A 20,031-nucleotide genomic window follows, 5' to 3' on the forward strand; every position below is an offset into this window, starting at 1 on the left:
CTGTTAGAGAGCACCTATTATGGTTGGAATGGTTAACAAGCGGGGATGGGGTGTGGCGATAACCATGCCCAGTTTTTCCTCTGTTTCCCCATTTTCTTATGTTTACACGCCACATGATTTAAGACCGAGTCAACCTAGAGGAGGCACGGGAGAAGTTCTGATACCGCTTGTTACTGACGTTAGCTGTGGCAGGGAATGGAACTCAAGTCACCGGGTTCGTAGCGCAACTGCACTTACTGTTGTGTGACTGTTCCCGACAGTATGCTCACTTGCACACACACACATACATTTCGATAATGTGTGTTCTATATCTCTGCAAATATTTTATAAGATATTGATAATCAAGAATAAGCAACAAAATCAGAGCATTGCTTTCATTAATGCGGTACATTTGCTACGTTCTATGGTTCCTAGAACTCTTTTGTGGGTGTGGGCCAGTAAAATCCATTCATTTGTTCCCGGAAAAATAACACGCAAAGCAGTGTTTAATACACAGCAGTGGAACGGTAGAGAAAGAGAGAAAATGTTCAGACAATCGAACATCTTTAAGTTACTGCTCCTGGGAGGAGACTAGCACTTTAAAGTTATTTGAAATTGTTATTAATCTCGATTTATCGATTGTGGCTACACCCATTGATGTTTGCATTTTATTGTATAGAGCAGCACCATGTGACCCCCCCTTCCCTCCCCCTTTTGGCAATGTGTAGTAGCCTTTACCACCATTCCCCTGTATATATATTTTTTTTATCACGTATTTCTAAAGTGATGAACGCAGCCGCGGCGTGTCGGCTGCTCTGACCCACGTGAGTGTGAGTGCGTGAATAAACGATTTATATATTTATATAGGAGACACTTAAGAGGTAAAATTAAGTTTGCGGTAAAACAGGGAAGGGTTGGCGAGCAAAACACAAAACAAAAAGCCATTTGGGCTGGCGTCTTGAATTTTGTGCAAAAAAAAAAAGCGTTTCGTGGCTAAGTTGTGAACGTTAGAAAGCGCCGCGTTGAGAAAAAAATATGCCTCGGTGCATTCTACGGCTCACACGGACATCGTGATGGACAGTTTGTCGTTGTTGTTGCCATTACATCACTGTCAGCAGAACATGCCTAGGAGATACCATATTTACGAACCTCCCACCGCATGCGATTTGAAAGTGTGAAGCGTCTTCAAAAAAGGTGGTGTTTTAGGACGCGGGTAATATCCACCGCAAATGCTTGCTATGCAAATCGAAAACCTCGAGCAAAGCTGTTCGCTTTGAGATGACTGACGCTCAAGGTGCTCTGTCGATGTGAAATTTTGCTGCACCAAGCATAGCATTACATTTTTACTACCTTGCCAGCCATCAAGATATGTAATTGCCTACTTGCAGACGTAAACATTTAGCGGTATCCGAGGATTTGTTTTTGATTTACATGTGCCATGCGTGTGAAGTCGTGTTGTATGGCTTCACACGCCGTGACAGGGAATTGACATCTCGCCACGGTTGCAACCAGAGTGGCGAGATGTTAACTACCTGGCCTGGTATACAGGAGGTCGTGGGTTCGATCCCGAGCCTGACGCCTGTATATTTGTAGTTTGCATGTTTTTTTTACATTTAGAATCAATGTTATGCGTTGAGAGTATTTGGCTGCTATACATTTACACGTGATCAGCTACTTCGTTGAGCTATAATTTGTGGCCAGGTCGCTTGTGAAAATAGCTCTAGAGCTCAGTGGGCCTTCCCTGGTAAGATAAAATACAAATAGTACTGGTAGTAACCTGGTTACACCAGCCCACAGGGGATTATTTTGTCCGTCGTGCAGGGAGGAGCTGGGTGGGAAGGGAGGGGCTGGGTGGGGAGGGTGGGGAGAGGCTGGGTAAGGAGAGTGGGGCTGGGTGGGGGATGGGAGGGGTGGGGCTGAGTGGGGACGGGCTGCTAACTCCGTGGTACCATTAACACGTTCCTTCGGAGTGGGCAGGTAGGAACTTTTCGATTTAAAGCTTTCGTGGCTGCAGGGATTCATCTTCTTGGTTCTTTCGGTAAAGTCACGTAGAAGGGAAATAATAAAAATAAAACATAATAAAATAAAATTCTCACGACGTTTTAGCCATAACGCAAGCAGCCGTCCTCAGGTGAAGAACAGGGCTGTCGGAAAGACAGCGTCTGAATATTTTTTATTATGTTTTATTATTATTTTATTATTTCCCTTCTATGTGACTTTACCGAAAGAACCAAGAAGAGGTAGGAACTTGGTTGGACAGCACGGCGTTCGGGGGGGGGGGGGCAGTTGGATGAGTGGGCATGTTTACCCTTCCCCCCCACCCTCCCCGACATCGTTAACCAATCGCGGCGTTGCTCGGTGTTCGGTGGGGAGGGGATTGCATGAGTGGGCGTGTTTACATCCCACCTCTACCAATGGCGGCCCCGCTCGGCGTTTGAGGGGGGGGGAAGTTGGATGATTGGGTGTATTTATATTCTTAGGTTGTTTCGGTAAAGTCACGTAGGTAAAACATCAAAATTAATGAAAATAAAATAAAACAAAAATCACGACGTTTCGGAGGCAACACAAGTCTCCGTCATCAGGTTAGCTGCATCAAGTGAGGCAATGATTCAAGATGTAATCCCTTATAACTTGCTTATAAGGGATTACATCTTGAATCATTGCCTCACTTGATGCAGCTAATTCGGCTGTGACGGTCCCACCTGATGACGGAGACTTGTGTTGCCTCCGAAACGTCGTGATTTTTGTTTTATTTTATTTTCATTAATTTTGATGTTTTACCTACGTGACTTTACCGAAAAAACCTAAGAATATGAATCATTGCAGTCACGAAAGCTTCAAATCTAGAATTGGGTGTATTTACCTTCCCCCCACCCTCCCCAACATCCTCAACCAATCGTGGCCCTGCTCGGCGGTCGGTGGGGGGGCATGGGTGGGCTGCACGACAGACAAATAATCCCTGGTGGGCAGTGTGGAACCTGTTGTTCCTACCTGTATCAACGTTTAACCTAGTCATGCCCGCTTGTGCCCGCCCTCACAGTCGGGCATATTTGCGGAATACACCACGCCGCCGTTGACCCTGGCCATTGACCGAGCAACCCAACGTTCCTACCAGCTCCCTCCGCAGGAATGTGTTATGTATGTCAAACTTTTTTCGCAACCAACCGTGCCAATAACATTGAGAGCATACAGACGGATCACGTGAATCAGCACTGTGGCACACAGCACGTAGGACATGGCACACGATACATTTGGCACGTGGCATTCATAATTATGGAACGGAGTATGGCACGCAGAGTTGCAGGGCATGGGACGGCAGCATTCAGAACAAGAGCACACAACGTAGGGATAGCACCGAGGAGGGCACATTCATAATAATAGTGCTGATGACTATCAGCCCTTTGTCAATCTGCTGCGAGGTGAAGGCCCTCCATACGTCTCCTCACGTGGGTTATTTGGCAGCAGGGAGGCCAATACACTCGCACAACTGCAATTCGGGTGAGATATTGAATAAAAAAATACACAAATCATGAGGACGTTGGTATAACAGGCCACAGTTTTCTGATGGGACTCACTGAAGTAAAAAGCAGTCCAAGGCAGCCTTATTTAAATACACGTTACGGTTAAAAATAATGTTACATTTCCATAAACGGATAACTGCTACTTACATTAATCCATTAGACACCTCTAACCATTTTTCACACATGGACTTAAATTTGCTGCCTGGCGCAATCCTTTGACCATTCGTTTTTTTAAAGTTAAGTGTTTGTACAGTACTGTGTTTCACTCCTCACAGATTAGTCCCAAACACAGTGAGAACCCTTGCAAAGTTTGAAGACGATTCCCCCATTGGTGTCGATTGTTAACTTTCCACAAGCAATGGAAAGAGTCAGCAGCCCAGGAAACAACGCGTTTTTCGTTCCAGAATCAACAGTCAGGCCCCAGATCACTCGCCCACACTTAATGCGCCCCCATGCGTCTCTGATGCCCCCTCCCCCCGCTAGCCCCCTCCTGCCCCCCCCCGTTCCCTCCCCCCATCCCTCTCCCTGCTTAGCCCCCCCTCCCCATCCCACCCTGGCCCCCTCCGTCCGACCCTGAGCCCCTCCCCCCCGTCCCACCCTGGCCCCCTCCGCCCCCCACCTGTCCGACCCTGGCCCCCTCCCCCCGTCCCACCCCCCCGTCCGACCCCCCCCCCCGTCCCACCCCCCCGTCCGACCCTGGCCCCCTCCCCCCCGTCCCACCCTGTCCCCCCCCCGTCCACCCCGTGCCCCTGACCATTGCGAGCCAACTCAAGCCAGGCGCCACCCCAAGCCACCCGTGACCCCCCCCCCACGCCGGACCGATGCCGAACGCCGCCGAGCAACGCAACAGCAGCGGCCACGTACACGCACGATCACTATCTTCGGCCTTTCGCGGTATCTGCACCGAGGCTCTTGGGACGCCAGCTAAAAAACGCACCCCACCCCCCGTCTTTTGTGAGTGACAGGCCCTGCCAATGGTTTGCACAGCCCCATCTCCCACGGGGACAAAAGGGGCTTGCTTGCTCTTCCCCTGTGCACGATAGTCTGCAGACTCTGCACCGCTACAGATTTCGAGTATTATTTTGTTGTTGTTGTTTAACCGCGAGAGAACTCAAGGGAGCAGGATCGTCTCATTTTGAAAGAGTGCCCTGGATGCGTTCGTCTGCCAGTAGGGGGCGGGCGGTGTTTGCTATGTGTAATTCTAATTGGGCAATTAGCAGTTTAAAATGTATGACACAACGACAATGCTGTCACACCAAAAATAATTATAAACTTAAATTAACTACAAAAAATATTTTGATATAACCACCATACCGGAAATTACTCCAGACAACGTTAAAACCCCCCATTAATTTAAAGGCGAATAGCTATCTATTTCATAAATCTGAAAACATTTTAGTTTGATCATGTGAAATGTCCTATCCTGGCCCAATTTTCCGATGATTTGGCTTAATCCGAAAAACAGGAGCACATCACTGAGACCTCGTAACTCCAAACCGCAGCACAATTACAACACAACTCTTTGGTTTTTTCGGTAAAGTCACGTAGGTAAAAAATAAAATAAATGAAAACAACTAAATTATATCACGACATTTCGGGCGCAACACAAGCGTTCCTTCTTCAGGTGGGGACAACGTAGCGAAAGCACAACCACTTAAGTGTGTCTGAAGGACGCTTGTGTTGCGCCCGAAGCTTCGTGATTCAATTTAGTTGTTAACATTTATTGTATTTGATTTTTTACCTACGTGTCTTTACCGAAAAAACCAAAGAGTATGAATCCTTGCAGTCACGAAAGCTTCAAATCTAGAATGAATTACAACATTGCTTAACACGTGACACGTCGATTCTCTCAGCCTACTTCACTGCATATTTCATTTCCCAATTGAACACAAACGTCCTCTCTAAACATTACACACGATGCGACGAGGCTTACACAATCGTTACGGGGAGTTATTTTCCGAGAGTTTCCACTCCAATGAGCCATCGGATGCCAGAAAGTATAACGAAAAAGTGAGCAGCGGAACGAATTAATAAATGACACAATGACAGCAACTAAATTCACAGAAGGAAAAATGTTGTTTCACTCCGATTCACTGGCAGATCAATAGGACCTTACATTTTGAATAATTCTGTCCCACCTTTCCATAGCCTAAGGTTTGCATCATATTCTGGTTATAATCATATCCCATTTGTCTACGCTAAGCATCCACATTCAGAATACCGATGTTGTTTGTATGTAGGCACTTTATATGAAGGTATAGCACACAAGAGGCAGTTGACATAACGTGTCTCTGTTTTGGAAGGGGTAGCAAACACAGAGTACAAGGACAAGTATAGTGCACAAAGGGAGGGACAGGCTTTGAAAAGGGAGTGCAACATTTACGAACAGCAGCCACTTTGAAAACAATGTTGTGTAACAAACGTATTAAAAGCTTACAAAACAACAACATGTGGTGTAAAGAAACAACACGAAAGGATTAGGATACTTTTGTTCTACTACCAATGTAGGCACAGGTGTACAGTACTCTAAACAACATGCTACTTTTATTCCTGGTGATAATTGACAAATGACTCCAGTAATACCTCGATATTCGACGTAGATGCTTTCCTGGAGCTTCGTTCGTATATTGAAACGTCGTATATTGAATAACTTTGAACATTAGTACTGTGAGGATACGTTCCCAGCCTTCGTCATTTGCCGTTTCATACTGTAAACACTTCATAACTAACTATTCATTTTGTAAATAAAGACAATTTATATTGAAAATATGATATTTAAAAGAAACAGTCTACTGCACTGCAAAATATGTTCACACTCGCCAGTGTCATCTTCGGTACAGTCAGTCATAAGGTCGCATTGCCCACCACGCACCACAGGTGTGCACCGTAGTTGCGTTGCTGTGCTCTAATTGGCCGAGACGAATGTAAACACACATTTTGTGACCCATCGCGATGTGCAACGCTCAGGAAACCCGTATCCTCGTAAAACATTCCAGCGGATGGAGCTGGTAGGAACGTTGGGTTGCTCGGTCAATGGCCAGGGTCAACGGCGGCGTGGTGTATTCCGCAAATATGCCCGACTGTGAGGGCGGGCATAAGCCGGCGTGAGTAGGTTAAACGTTGAGTTTTATAAGGGCACCACGGGGTGACCAGCCCCTCCCCACCCAGCCCCACCCCTCCCACCCCCACCCAGCCCCTCCCCAACCTCCCCACCCAGCCCCTCCCCACCCTCCCCTCTCCACCCAGCCCCACCCCTCCCATTTTTGGATGCACGACAGACGGACGGACACAATAATTCCCTGTGGTCTGGTGGAACCAGGTGGTTCCTACCAGTATAAATGTATTCTTATTTGTATCGCACTGTAGATGGATAGTTTTATTAATTAATTATACAGTTGAGTGTAGTTATGTATTATTTAATCAAATATATACCATGAATATAATGGTAATAAATCCAAAGTTCGTTACACTGAAACTTTGTATATTGAATATTCGCATGTCGAGGTAAAACTCTGTTAACTTTTCATTCATTGCTTCATAATAAAGGTGTTGTTGGGTTAGATCACATAAGTATAGTCTTTAACCCACCACCACCCGACACAACCAATCAGTAAGGTTCGTCACGTAAACAAAACGTGCCAATTAGCGACTACTTCAGCCCACCGGTGTGTTGGAGAGTAAATCCACAACATTTACAATTTTAGTACTGTGAGGTTTCACTGCTAATTATATCGAGCATCATGGGGCCATTCTGGCAGAATATCTTGTTTTGTAGTTACTACTCACCTTCCTTACCGCGACTCGATTCGCACGGTTGCACTTTACTCTGCGCGCGGTGGAAATTAAACTCTGCTCATTCAGTGTTAGCCGCCGAGGTCGTGACGGGTTTCTTTTTTTAATTCCTGTTTGCTCTCTGCCCCCGGTCCGGGTCCAATTCCGCTGCAATGTCCACCGATGCTGAGTTTTTTGAGGGCGTTATTGACACATAAAATAAATATGTATTGATTACTGTGTTGGTTTTACATTTCCAGGAAGCTCCCCAAAGATATGTGGGTAAAGCAAGGCAATATTTAGTTTCCCACCAGTTTTGTAATATTTTATCAAATGCCAATGAGCTGTGACAATTCTCACGATAATAATGTATTGCGCTCTTGTTCATGTGTGTGCATACTTTGGAAAAAGTATCCATTGCTCAATGAACTCATCAAAATGTTGTACAATACATGGGAATTTGGAATACATTCTAAGACGGTTGATAGCATTCCCTTTAACATATCCACTTTCAAAAGGGAAAATTATACAGGCGCCGATGTTTAATTTTACTTAAATTCACGTAACGTCTAAAAGCTTGACAGGTAAAGGATAGGCAGTGGAGCCGGATCTAGGCCATGGGGGATGTAATATAAGGCCTTGCAAGGGATAAGTGTCGGAGTCTACATACACGTGTGTATGCATACCGTGCAGTAGTTTATTCTTTGTCATCGCGTCTCATCCAGGCAGCAAGCTTAAATAAGAATAGTTTCATTACCCAAGGGGTACCTTTCTGCTAAAAGTATCTTCTTTGGCAGCCTCAAACCAGAGCTTAATATGCGTTTCTTCTGCTGCCATCCCCACTGACTTCCCCTTGCCAATCCTCCACTTCTTAGCCTCCGGTTGTTTTTGAAGCTCACAAAACAATCTGTGCCTCGTTGAGTTTTTATACGTTTTTTTGCGGATTTAAATAAAGTTTTAAAATAGCAAAGACGATAAAAGCATGCAATACGATTAAGGAAAGCAATATTGCGTATAAATTGTATTTCATTTTCTTGGAGGAGTATGCAGTTTTCCTTACGACCCATCTAATATTGTAAATATGGAAAGGCGATTGTATTGTGAGCATAGCAAATTCTGGGAATACTGCCGTAGAATTAGAAGTGGGGATAGAAAAATATATATATATACAAAGACTGTAGCGTGAATTACATGCACTCACAGAATCCGAGTATTTATACGTGCAGAGAAAATTACGTATGGTTTGGTTTCATATTGGGCTAAAATTGTTACATTGTAAGTTCGATTAATATTTCGTTTCATATTTAACGCTCTTCGTGTTTTCTTTCATGCTCAGTGTGCACACAAACAGGACATTTTTCACGACGGTACCATGTTGCTTATTTTATTTAACAATTGCCATCCAGATCTCGACTTGAAACTTTCATGACTGCAGCAATTCATATTCTTTGGGAATTTCAGTAAAGTCACGTAGATAGGTTCAAAGAAAATAACAAAAAACTACTGTTATTTACTTTGAACCCATAACAAAAAACGACTGTTATTTTCTTCGAACAAATCTACGTGACTTTACCGAAAGAATATGAATTGCCATCCACTGGTTGTGGCAGATTGTTCTGCTGCTCGATTCATTAGTAAGGCGAAGGAGAGGAATACGAAAAAATGTATAATGAACTTCAACATCCCAGTAGGAACACATTAATGCCATTGTGTTTGTGTAAGCGGGGCCCGAAAGCCAGAGGAGACAGACACGCTGCGACGCAGCAGCATCTGCACCTGCGTGGGCGCTGTCAATGCGGATACCGCTTTGTCAGTGCACGCGCTGAAGCAGAATCAGTTAATAGTGACAGCAAGTGCCGGGGATTAGCATCGAGCACCCGCTTGTGCGGCTGTCTCGATTAATATGTCATGCAATTGTCCCCGTGTGGTACACGAAGCGTTGCCCCTTAAGTCTTTTCAATGGCTGGTTCTCTTCCAGCGTGAGATCAGCAAAAGGCCAGGAACTACCCCTGGCTGAGACAACATAGGAACATATCTCCCGGCCACAATAATTTGGCACCTCCGATTAGCACGGCTGTCTGCGTACGGTGTGAAAGAAGTTCAGCATTCATTCTCTACATCTTGAAAACTCAGCGCTGATGCTAATTTATATGAAATGGCCACTTGTAATCATTCCCCATTTGGTTTAAACATTCATTCCTCAGGCCCTCGTGAAAGATTGTAGGAGAAAACTTAAGAATTTTAGGAACTTTCTTGGTATTTACTTTAAAATCAAACTATATTTTTCCTTAGTATTTTCGTGAGATTGAACATTATGTTTTTGTTAATGTTATGTTCTAGCCAAATTAAATATTTGTTTTCATCAAAACAGAATGTACTGGAGACTTCAAATAAAGGATTAAACGTTAGTGTTATTCGTCATATATATTATTTAAAAGTAAAAATGTGAATTGAGGATTACCAAACCTTAGATGAATTAATGCTCTAGAAAATACCAGTGCATATTTATTTCATCTACGATGGAATAACATTCTTTGGGAGATATTAAAAATGTCTGAACCAAGCATATGAACATGTACATTTCGAAAAGCCTCTCAAAATCTAAGCTTTTTTTCAACTTTCATCATGAAATTATTATAACAAGCTCCCCCCCTCCAAATCATAGCAGAACTACGAGGATTACTTAAAGTTATTTGATAGATAACAAATAAATATAACTTCAAGCATTGCCTACACATTGGGCTGGCAAATGATTTGAAGATGAAAACTGATCCCCGTTTCTCTCTGCCCAGTTTCAATTGAACCCTTGCCCCTTGCCGTCACCCTAACCCTCACCCTCCTAAGCCAATATGCAGGCCCCTGCGTCACTGGTAACCTTGCCCTGTATTGTGCCATGAGCCGATGGTAAAGTGGTCCACATGGCTTTTCAGAATCAGTCAGAATCTTAAATCTCGACTGGAGGAATCCGATGAGCCACGCAGCTTTTTGTCGCAGATGTCCATTTGTTCACAAATGTCCAGTAGACATATTAGACACCGGCAACACCCACCACTCGTACTGCTCAGCCTGCCTGTTCGATCCCTGGGATTTATTGTATACATGGAAAATATACCTCCAACACAAAACAAAAAGAAAGCTTCTTCGTACAGCTGTTGGGGCAATTAGCGCGCACCTGTAAAGGCCGGCACGGCACGCGAGGGGGTGGGTAGCCAGTGCCACGACCAGGCCGCCTTTGTTTCCTGTGTGGCAATGTTTACACGCCGCACCAGGTACTCATTTGAGGCCGAGTCGACCTAGGGGAGGGCCAGGACCAGTTCAGATAATCCGGTCGCCGGGTTCGTGCGGCAGCGCGCTCACCACTACACTACCTCCAACACACACACACATGCTGTCGTTACTTTGAAGTATGAATAATGTTACACGCAGATGCAAACGTGTTTGGCTAGGTTTGCCGCAGTATGGCTATATTGGGGCATCGAAATGTGTGTTTATATTTGTTGGGAAACGGTAGTGTAGCGGTTAGCACGCTGCGCTATAAACCAGGCGACCCGGGTTCGATTCACGGTCAATACCAGTGACGATTATCTGAACCGGTCCTGGGCCTCCCCTAGGTTGACTCAGCCTCAAATGAGTACCTGGTGCGGTGTGTAAACATCGCCACTGGGGAGACAAATGCGGTCGGGCGTGGTTCTAGCCACCCACCCCCTCGTGTACCGTTCCAGCCTTCATAGGTGCTCGCTAACACCACTTGCCCCTACAGTCTGTTAAGGCTATACGGGGGATCTTTGTTTTTTGCAGTCTTTTTTCAATCCACTGCTGGATGAGGGCCTCCCCACACTTGCCTATTGGACGTTATATACTTCACCAAAGTTGGTCAGTATGGGATGATGGCAGGGAGCATAGATGTGAGAGCAGAGAAGAGCACCAGACTACATTTTTATGCATTGCCCCTCTGCTGGCCACAAAATAATTCAACGTACGACCACTCTCAGATCTGCAGTGCTAATAATGGTGGTTATGCTCGCAATATATGTGGATCTTTTCATTGGGCACTTTCAAGAAAACAAACAGGCCAATATAATTGAAATACAATTGCGTGCGTTTATATTTCAATATTCACTGCAGCCATGCACTTTTATATTTAGATTGAAAACTCATTTCTTGAGAATTGCTTTTTGTGTTTAATTTATTATCCTTCCCCCGCACCTCTGATTAGTACGATTTGCTATGTAGGGTGCGAAATAAATTAAACACACATTCGTTTTTGTTTCGATTTTGACAAGCCAAGAAAAGAAACAAATATGATTTAAAACTCAATATTCTGGACGTCTCAACCTACTACACTGTGCCAACATTAAGCAAACAAAGGATGATTTACAGCCCTCTGGCAATCCATCGCTGTCAGTCATGGGGTTCGTTTGAGAATCCTTCATCACAGCGATTAGTGCAGGCTGGTGAACGGGGAGCCTCGGATTGGTTCAGATATTACTTGCCACTGATGTTCGCCACGGCTGGGAATCGAATTCAAGTCACCAGGTTTGTAGCAAGCAGTGTGCTAACCGCTTATTCACCGTTCCGCCCAAGTGATTTGTTGTTCGACCATTGCGACCAGGTTAGACCAAAGCAACCAGGTAAGACCATAGCAACCAGGTAAGACCGTAGCAACCAGGTAAGACCATAGCAACCAGGTAAGACCGTAGCAACCAGGTAAGACCATTGCATCCAGGTAAGACCTTAGCAACCAGGTAAAACCATAGCAACCAGGTAAGACCATAGCAACCAGGTGAGACCATAGCAACCAGGTAAGACCATAGCAACCAGGTAAGACAATAAAAACCAGGTGAGACCATAGCAACCAGGTAAGACCATTGCATCCAGGTAAGACCTTAGCAACCAGGTAAAACCATAGCAACCAGGTAAGACCATAGCAACCAGGTGAGACCATAGCAACCAGGTAAGACCATAGCAACCAGGTAAGACAATAAAAACCAGGTGAGACCATAGCAACCAGGTAAGACCATTGCAACCAGGTAAGACCATAGCAACCAGGTAAAACCATAGCAACCAGGTAAGACCATAGCAACCAGGTGAGACCATAGCAACCAGGTAAGACCATAGCAACCAGGTAAGACAATAAAAACCAGGTGAGACCATAGCAACCAGGTAAGACCATTGCAACCAGGTAAGACCATAGCAACCAGGTAAGACCTTAGCAACCAGGTAAGACCATAGCAACCAGGTAAGACCATAGCAACCAGGTAAGACCATAGCAACCAGGTAAGACCCACCTCGTGCCGCTACTGAGAAGAAAATAAGCTTTATTTCTGTGTAATTTTACATCACTACTAATGACAACAAAAAAGTTTACCTCTTATCTTTTTAAGTAACACAGTATTCCACAATATATTCGACAATAATCAGACCTGATCCTCATTGGCTAATCCGGGTACAGTATTCCACAATATATTCGACAATAATCAGACCTGATCCTTATTGGCTAATCCGGGCAGGGTTTTGCTGCTGACAAAAAAAACACTCCCCACCTTTCCAAAACAATCAAAAGAAATCACGTGAATTGCATCCAATTTGCCAGACATGGATTCGGCTGTGATTGGACTGGACGCACTCAAACTCCATCAGACCTGCACCGTGGCACCGACCGCGCACAGGACGGCAGGCTAGCAAGTCACGTCACGTGCAAAAAACACACGTGATTTGCGGCTCAAGAGGCTTGGCATTCTTATCTCCAGAAGGAAAATGCAAAACGGGCTCTTTATTTCGAGACATGCAGGCCTATTTCGCAAAATAAAATGCACTACATCATAGAGATCACATCACTTCAGCACACTACACACAGATTTGCTGTCGTCTCCATTCCGAGCTCTCATTTTTTCCCCGCCTCCAAGGAGAATCACCATGGAAATACTGGCGCTGGGAGTTTCTCCCTCGCGAGGCCTAACCTGTCCTGATTTTACTATTTTATTAACCGGCCATTTACATAAACACTTTTGAGTGTAAGTAATTGAAATTGAATATACCTGAGGTATTCTTTTTTGTAGACCGTTACCGTTCAATAGCAAGGCTGCATTGGTAATTTTCCACACTTTGTGAAAAATCCACATACTCTCCAATAATGGCTTATTGGCTCGTTTTGTTCCTAAACACAGCAATTGCCAATGGGGGGAAAATACTAAATAGCATTTGTTCCACAAGAAGGGCACACACATAATGCTGCAATCACCTTCTTCAAAAGTTTCGTTGAAGTACATTAAGTGCCATTATTTTTATATTAGCAGGGTGCATCGGGTCATGGAAATGTTTCATAAGGAGCCCTTTTCGAGTTACTCTCTCCTAATCTTTGTTTTGGCATAAGTCCTATAATGAGGGGGCAGCCGATCGTGGACTTTTACAGTGCGTATGTATGTAGTATATTTTATTAATTTAAATGTGTATGTCAAGTAATTGCCAAAAAATAGGGTCAGGATGGAGAGTTTGAAAAGCCCTAAGGCACGATGTTGCTATTCTGGTGTAGGGTTGATTAATCCAGACAGAACTATATTCGGCCGGGCGAAGGTGGCATAAATGATTAATAAAGCTGACACTGCACCAATAGGCACCTTTTAGACCATCGTTTCATAACCCGAGTCACGATGGGCCCTGGTTCACTGTGCCAGAGCTTACAAACTTTCGGTTTGTAACCAAATGCAGCATTTTGTCATTAACGTTCAAACAGTGCTTGCAAATGCAATACTAAAAATGACAAGGAAATGTATTCTAGGCATTCCAAATGCACCAGTGGATAAAGATCTCCCCACGCCATTCAAACATTGGGGGGGGGGGGGGGGGTGGCGATGCTTCGCCAATCTGTTTGGCGCAGCTTCGCAGAAAATTAGACACCTCAAGTAAATGTACATACAGTCCATTACAAAACATTTGCTTGTCTATTACATTTATTTAGTTTTAAAAACCCAGTAAATAAAAAAAATACTTATTGTGTAAATACGTTTATTCATTCATAATGGAACATAAACGTGAACTCCTATTGTGCCACTGCACAGTATTCGATCGCTCTCAAGGAGAGAGGGAGAGAGACTTTGTGACTCAGAAGTGTGAGGAACCACAGACAAGCAAACAATTGCCCAAGCTCTGCGGCCCTCTACATATATAAAGATGTTTCCAGCTATGTAAGGAGTGTCCATACAAGTGGGAGGAAACCGTAGCGCCCAGAGAAACCCCACGCTTGCGAGGGACCAACACTCTACCCCATACAGATTAAATAGATGGAGTCTACATTTGCTGTACTGCCTTCTCCTGGCAAGCCAGGGTGATGTATGGCAGTTGGACGCCCACGGTAAGGGAGTTTCACAACATTTGTGTGATGCACCAGCCCTCGCGTCCACAGTGCTGGGTTGTAGACCATGCGCTTAGCCACCACGGCCCGGCATGTTCAGAATAAACACAGGAAAAACTCAGAATGTGAAGAATTTATTTTGAAATGCAGTATTTGTTTCTGTCGTCAGCAGGCTCCAATATGACTGTAAATGTTATTATCCATCCATCTATATGTGCATGCAACGGTTCACCAAAAATGTGGGCAATTCACGTGTTGATGACATACTCAAGTGACAACCTGGCGTTAATATCTTCGCTCGGGGTGTTGAGGGTCACCTACGCTAGGGGTCAAGGGGAAGACCTGCCGCTGGGAAGAGCGCTACTGCAGGGGGCTGGAGGCCCTGGTGTTGACGGGGGGGGGGGGGTAATCCCTGAAGGAGCTGGCAAAACAGAAGCGGTCGAGAGCTCGAACAGCATCAGCATATTTCCTTATGCTGGAGGAATCTGATGAGCTATAAAGCTCTTTTTTTCACAGATGTCCATGATGGCCCACTTGCATTGATTCCCTTTTCAAACCTCATCCAATACAACTTCGGTGGATTACAGAATTTCGGCTCACTGCTCGTTTTCACTGCACATTTACATCATTGTGTGGAGTCAAAATTATAACATTTTCACGATATAAGGTACTTTTAATAAATGAGCTGTTACCTCATTATCATATGTTTAATTTAAACGTCCCACGAGGAAAATGTTGTTCTTTCTGGCTTTGCCAATTTTATTCATAGTTTCCTAACATTTATCATGTTTAGAAAACAACATTGACAATGAAACGTTCGTATTAGTGTTGTCAACTCTACTTTCACGAAAATTATATATGGCATAATGTAACAATTTTTTTTTCCAATCACAGTGACTTGTATACATTATGTAAATAATTGGGAAGAACAGTGGCACAGTGGTCAGTGCTCTGAACCCGGAGCCCAAGTTTGATTCCTGGCCATGGCGGGGGGTGAGATTGGAACCTCCACCCTGATTCCCACCCCACCCTCTCCACAAACCTGCATCGACCAGTGTGGTGAAGTATGCTCAATCTACCCCCATGACCGATACAACACGGAGAGACCTTCATCCAACAATGGATTGGCAAAGGGTTGTACATTATTATTATCATCATCATCATCTTATATATGTAATTATCAACTTGACACTGAGATGGTACAGGTTTCCACGAACCAGTCGGGGTGATTAAAATCCACAGTCCACTTTGAACCTGGTAATTGTAGGGACTATTTCAAGGACCCGAGTTCTACGAATGTAATTTTCTCCAAGTGGACTGTGAGTTCATCCATTATCATTCCTGGAAATGCTGCATGACATGACACTATGAAAAGCTCAGATTGTCAGTTTCCCTATTTAATCCACAATCTAAGCAACCCGTGTAATGCGAGAAACGATGCTATTAGAATGTTACAAATCCGAAATCAAAACTGTATGATATTTATTTTAGCTTTAGTCCCAAACTTCTACGGCAATGATTCTAAAGGTTTTAATAATGCATTTGTATCTGTGCCACCAAAGGCATTTTCTCCAAAGAGAAATAATACAAACGTAAATAAATAATTCTAAATGATTTTTGTTTTCACGGTTTGTATAAACATTACCTGCACAATCCCATCAGGAACTCCCACACCTCTCTCCCATAGGCTTTCGAAAAACGTGACAACTTATAAAAGTAATCACGGTGACATTACCGTGGTCCACAATGGTTCGTGTGGACACTAAATAATGAGAGTCAATATCACACCACCTAATAACCAAATACACTTATTCATGGTCTATGAACGCATGAGTTGATCTTCTGCATACGAGCACATCATCTGATGTCCCTGTAACACTCGTATGTACAATATACAGCACCAATGTTTCAGTTTAATACTTGCACAATTAACTCCCGTCTCTCATTCTGCACTGTAGCTTCAATATTTTGTATTCTAGTAATGCATTTTTTTTTTCAATGCCTTATAAACCGTTTATCGTTAGATTTGTATTTCATTGCATACTAAAGTGTTTCACAATTTGAGAGTGTATAATTATGGTGTATTATTTTAGCCAATTTTATTGTCAGAAATATCTCAAACATTATATATATGTGAAGCCTGACTCCCACCACCATCCAGCCCAGAAGAATTCCCTCATAAAAACACTACACCATAGGGCCCGTTGCATCTCTGACCAGCACCACCTAGCCAGTAAGTTGAAGCACGAACACCAAGCCTTCAGGATGAACGGATACTCGGACTGTACAATCCGCAAAGCTGTCTCCCCAGCCATGCGGAGACAACCTTCTGAGGATCCAACCAAAACCATCGATTTACCATACATAGCAGGGGTTACCAAACATATTCCCAAAATCTTGTTGGGTTGCACTCCCTCGTCGAGGAGGCCGCTCTTTTTCTCCTTTTCTACAGTTACATGCTAATCCCTCACATTAACATCATGCTAATCTCTCACATTAACATAGCCACTTCCGTGCCCTCTTATTTCTCACTTTAACATCATGCTAATCTCTCACATTAACATAGCCACTTCCGTGCCCTCTTATTTCTCACATTAACATCATGCTAATCCCTCACATTAACATAGCCACTTCCGTGCCCTCGTTTACATGCTAATTTCTCACATTAACATCACTATCCCCGCCCACTTCTTTATGACCCTTGGGCTACACCCATTTCAAACCTTTTAAAACAGTCTGCGCCTCAGCAGCAGACCATGCTTTCCCACCTGATAACGGACGCTTGTGTTGCGCCCGAAACGTCGTGATTTATTTTATTTTATACCCACGTGACTTTACCGAAAGAACCAAAGGGTATTATATATATATATTTGTGCCATGCAATGCTCTCATCATTGCTGGCCAGTGAAAGTTGATCTGCTCAATCAAACCATGGCACGTTGCTCATATCTGCTTATGGTGGGAAATTTCGCATTCCCATGGTGGGGGCAGTCTCTACCATCAACTAGCCTCTCTGGAATGCCCACGTGAATGTCATTGTATTGACCCCAATGGTAAGAAATGGGACTAAGTGACCCCTGATTGGGATTTGAACCCACAAGCTTACACTGAATGGTTCCGCATAGTTTTTTTGGATGCCCCGTGTAAACAGCTGACAATCCAACAATATTTGTTGAGATTCAGGGAAGTTGAAACCAGTTCACAAGATGCCATTTATAAACAAGTGCTGCTGAAAAGCACTGTTCTAAAAGGTCCATTTGGATGATGGACTCAAATGTAATTTTATACAGTTTTAGTTAATAAACGGAACATTGTAGTATGGATTTGTGTTATTGTATGCAAACATTATGCATGTAGTAGAACATCAACAACGTATTTTAGAACTTAATACAGTATTGTATAATGTGTTGTGCATAAGAACATTAAGATAAAGTAGTTACATTCTTAGTTCAAGCTCTGAGTGCCTATGAAATGCAGTTAGTTAATATAATTTCCTCAGCCAAATCACTGAATGTTGCATGCAAATTGAACGAGATATTGAACCCAATTCTATCTCCACCCAACTTGCCAGGTTTCATCAGTAAACATGTCACTTGTCCAAAGGAGATGTGGCTCCAATTACATTTTACAAGCTGAACAAAATTAGGAAAGTAAAAATGAATGACGTTTATGTATGTGTTTTTTTTGTAATGAATATATAGCAATGTAATGGGAATAAATAAAATAACTTTCCTAGTATAATGAAAGAGGGTTATATTCTATACATTGGTGACACATTTTGAGAGCTGTTTAATAATCATAGAAAAAAATTACCGGGATTTTTTTTTGAGAATTTATATTTGATCAATAGTGACTATAATTTACATCGTTTGTGTTGCCAACATTTCAAGATAGCTTTCCTAATAAGTTTTCAAGAGAACAATTTCCATAAGCAACGCACATCAAACATTGAAAAGCTAGCGGCCAAAATGCTCATAAAAGGCCGTCACTGATTGGCTGAGGTCTGCCGAGCCCACTTAGGAGCACTCGGATTGGCGAAATTGGTGGCCGCGTGATACCGTAAAAATATCGTTAATCGAACATTTATTGTGAATAGAATCAATGGGAGACCCTATGCGAGGTGGATCGTTAATCGAAATATCGTTCATCAAAGGCATCGTAAACTGAGGAATATCTGTATATCGATTATAATGAATATGTAGTGGAGTAACGCGCGCGGGGGTTTGCAAACAGTGTGCACGGCATGTGTGAGCTGCGGACAGTGAGGTCACGCCAGGACGAACAGGTGCAGAGAGGAGAGCAACCAGAAAGGGGCGACCAATCAAGATGCATAGCTGTGATTGGCTGGCTGCAAACGCAGACGCGGAGTAGGCGCCACAGAGGCGAGTGATAGTGGCGATAAGGGGGGAGAACACATGCGGAAGGCGTCGGGATGACGCCAGGTTCATGAGGGCGATCTGAGGGCAATTCATGAGTGAGAGGATATAAGCAGATGTGCGGGGAAACGGGAGCGGAGTGGGTTGGAGTGAAGACAAGGGAGAAGAAGTCCCCGCTCTCCACACCTCGTCCTCACAGCGGTGTTGGCTGATCCAACGCTGGATGCAACGGCGAGGTTGGAGAAATGAGTGTGAGACAGGCTAGCAGTAGAGAGGCTAGCGGAATCCTAAGAGAGTGTGAGAAGGCTAGCAGTAGAGAAGCTAGCAGAGTGTATAGTAAGAGGCTAGCAGTGGAGGAGCTTGCAGAGTGCAACATAGCAGGCTAGCGGAGCGAGAGAGAGCGAGCGGAGCGTGGTGGACGAGCAGTACAAGAGGAAGAGTTGCGACAGAGATGCATGGTGTTGAACGCGAGAGGTTGTCCGTTTGAAATAACACCACTACAAATATAAATTGTAGGTCGCTAGTATATACAGGAAAAAATATGGACGAATAATGCAAAATGTGTTTTCAGTTATTCTTTTTGTAAATCGTCCACATTATTGTCCATCTAAACCACCCAAACTTAAATTTTCCATAAAAAAGACACAAAAATTACCGAAACACCCTTTTTTCTAAAACAAGCAAATATGGACATGTACAAACGTTCACGCGATATCAGCAGTACAGAGCCGGTCACTGCATCAGGACTGTTGCTTGAGTTGCCTTTGAGGGACAATCTAACTGGTGCCATGCACCAAAAAATGCCCCTAAGAAGAACACCACCGGGCAAAAGAAAACCTGGGAAATCCAAGACCACGTGGTGCAAGACAGTGAAGGACGAGCTTGCAGCATTGACCAACCTCTCGTGGGGTGAGGCGCAACATGTTGCCAAGGACAGGAAGAAGTGGAGGGAACTCATTGCTGCCTTATGTCCCGGAGGGGATGAGGAGGATTCACAAAGTAACTGGTGCCGTGTCTCGGGTCTGACCCTGTC

At 44.0% G+C, this 20,031-nt stretch overlaps 1 protein-coding gene across 2 annotated transcripts in view; it reads right to left on the reverse strand.

The window, feature by feature from the left end:
- Positions 1-20,031, reverse strand: part of LOC144729286 (A-type voltage-gated potassium channel KCND2-like) — a 486,104-nt gene that overhangs the window by 115,413 nt on the left and 350,660 nt on the right. The gene's annotated exons all lie outside the window — the stretch shown is intronic.

This window comes from Lampetra planeri, chromosome 32, assembly GCF_965212315.1.
Source record: "Lampetra planeri chromosome 32, kcLamPlan1.2.h2, whole genome shotgun sequence".
NCBI classification, from domain to species: Eukaryota; Metazoa; Chordata; class Hyperoartia; order Petromyzontiformes; family Petromyzontidae; genus Lampetra; species Lampetra planeri.